At 30.3% G+C, this 2,909-nt stretch overlaps 1 long non-coding RNA gene across 1 annotated transcript; it reads right to left on the reverse strand.

The window, feature by feature from the left end:
* Positions 1 to 2,393: 2,393 nt before the first annotated feature.
* On the reverse strand, positions 2,394 to 2,909 carry LOC122294446. The gene is made up of 2 exons (XR_006237621.1): positions 2,755 to 2,909; positions 2,394 to 2,677 (listed from the first exon to the last, which is right to left on the reverse strand). It is a non-coding gene; the product is annotated as an uncharacterized LOC122294446 (long non-coding RNA).

Genomic DNA, 2,909 nt, shown 5'->3' on the forward strand with positions numbered 1-2,909 from the left:
TGGACTTGTCCACCAGCATTGATTCTATAACACTACATACTCAGAAAGTAAAAAGAAAGAGAGGCTTTCACCTAAATGTTAGCACAAAAGTGTCACCCATTTAAGTTCTAACATCATTTACTACTTTAATATGGAAACGATTCTCTTTTGCCTTTTGTAACATTTGGAATTAGCTACTGTTATCTGTTGCCCTTTTGGTTGTTTTGATAACATTTTTATCCTGTCCTTCTAATTATTGGTAGGATTATCAAATTGATGCTGAAGATGATGGTCTGGAAGATATGTGGAAGGAGATGATGCTGTAGATCCTCCATCTGAAGAACAAGCAAGAGGAGAGGAAGATTGTGATCATTCTTTTGTCTTGAAGGATGATCTTTTTTTCTTTTCTTTTTTATCGGTTAATGTATTAGTTTAATTAGCTGTGATGTATTAGTATTTATTTTATTCTTTGTAAATTTATGTTTTGCATTGTGATATAACAACAATATTATCTAGTTTGCATTTTTTTTTTCTTTTGTTCTTCAATTAATTTTTTTAGAAAATTCTTTTAAAGTGTTTTAATTATTTTTTTAAAAAAATCTGAGCAATTTAAATATGAGATCAGATTTTTTTTTTTTTTTTAAAAAAAAGTGCTATAATTTTTTTTTTTTAAATTATAGAGATTTTTTTAGAATTTTTTTTTTTTTTTCAAAACCCGGATTGAATCCGGGTATAACCCGGATATCCGGGATTAAAGACAAAAAAAAATAAAAAAATCCAGATATCCGGATTGAATCCGGTTATCCGCCCGGATTAAGTCCGGGCAGATAACCGCCCGGATTTTGAACTCCGGATCCGGATCTGGTTATGGCCGGACACCTGGATCCGGATCCAGATGCACACCCCTAGTAGGTCCAATCCATTGACTCTATTTGCCGGTGACACCATTAATTAATTCTAACATATATGCTTTAATTATGAATATTACTTTTGGAAAATAGCTATATTATTATCAGGATCGCTCAATACAAATTAAGATCTAAGATAAAATTTAAGTTAGTCATTCGTAATTATAATACAATAAAATGAGATTTTATTTAAAATTTTTAAATAAAGTTTTTCTTTTAATTTATATTAAATGCTACAACTTAAAATAAGACCTCAATGTAAATTTAACACCTCAATTTAACAAGATCTTAAAAAATTATTAAAAATATAAATAATTTATTGTATTAAATATTAAATTTAGTATTATGAGGCCTTGCACATATTAAAAAATAAAAAATTTATTTAAAATTTTATATAATGAAATGGTTTTTATTTTTTTTCAAAAAAAAAATTAAGAAAAAAACACATTATTTTTAATTTTAAAGACCTTACATAGAGTGGGGCCTTAGGCAATGACCTAATTGACCTTACCATTGAGCCAGCCTGATTATTATATATAAAATAATGGACTTGCTCTATCCAAAAAAAATAATAATAATAATAATGGACTTGCATGGAAGTCTTTGTTAATTTGTTGGAGGTAATTTCTAGCTGGCTTCCAACTGCTTATAAAAACGTTAATAATGGGCTTGCCCACAACTAGGCTCAGTTGCCGTATTCATATTGGGCCTGGCCCAACGGCCCAATCTGAAATTTAGATTGGCCCACCTCTGTTTAAAAACTAAAAATAATAATGTAAAAAGATAATTCAAAAAATCTAAAATACTGTAAAAAATAAGTTACAAAACTAAAATTTTAATACAATGACTAAATCAAACTACAAATCACAAATGATAAAATTAAATTTAAAACTACAAATCACAATAAATTTAAATTTACAGCATCAAAATATTAAAATGAAATAGCCACAATGACACAATTCCCTGCATCAGTCTTGAGTCTTGACAGTCCATACTCCATTTATTTGAATCGATGACTCGATAGTGATTTCTAATTTTTCTCAATGAAGTTTTATCGATCAATGCACTATCTTTTTCTTTTTATTATAATAGGTATCTATAATAATGCACTATAGAATTAGGTACTGTATTATTGTGACGGCAAAGTGAAAAAGAGAAAGAAATAAAATCTTAATATGACAAATAGTAATCATGAACTCACCTTCACGTCTAACTCTGACTAGTTTTGTATGATGGTAATCATGGTATTGAGTTTCTCACCAATAAAGAGGCCATCCCACGATGCTTCTGTCTAAGTAGTCAGTCACCCACAATTAGTCTAGGCAATTTGTTGTCCTCAGATCTTACTACTATTCACAAAATTCTCATCTCATCTTATTCTCCAAGCATCTTCTAAACCGATATATGTGACTGCAGTTTCCTCTATCAAAGTTTTAGAATTTGGGTAGAGGGTAATTAATAATAAAAAAATAATAAGAATAAATAAGCGAATCTAAACGGAAACCATTTAAATCCATATTTCACAAGTAATAGCACTCATTAATTCCATGTCTTCCACAATGTTAATAGTAAATTACTCATTTACTCATTAAGTGGTGTCACTTGAGCACTACAGTTTGTTTTCACCAGAACAGAGATTCTCAATCAACTGCAATTCCTCTTTCTTTGCAACCCCTACTTTTTCCACTAATTTACCTTCATTGAGGATCACATAGGTTGGCAGCTACTATGCATCCCATTCCTCTGCAATAACTTTTAGATTCATCGAATCTCAAGTCGGCCACCTTAACCTACAGGGACATGTTGGAGGGCATTTTCTTAGTGACCTCTCTCAGATGTAAATAATAAAAAGAACAGAGCATTGTACCTTGACTTGAGATTCGATGAAGATTAAAATCAAATAATCATGCAGAGGAAGATTAAAATCAAACGTAATTTCTTTGAATGATACGGGAAGGTTCTATAACTCTTCCGGCATTTCATTAAAATGCGTACTCTGGGCCATGAACGCATACGAAGGTT

The sequence above is a fragment of the Carya illinoinensis genome, chromosome 14 (assembly GCF_018687715.1).
Source record: "Carya illinoinensis cultivar Pawnee chromosome 14, C.illinoinensisPawnee_v1, whole genome shotgun sequence".
NCBI lineage: Eukaryota > Viridiplantae > Streptophyta > Magnoliopsida > Fagales > Juglandaceae > Carya > Carya illinoinensis.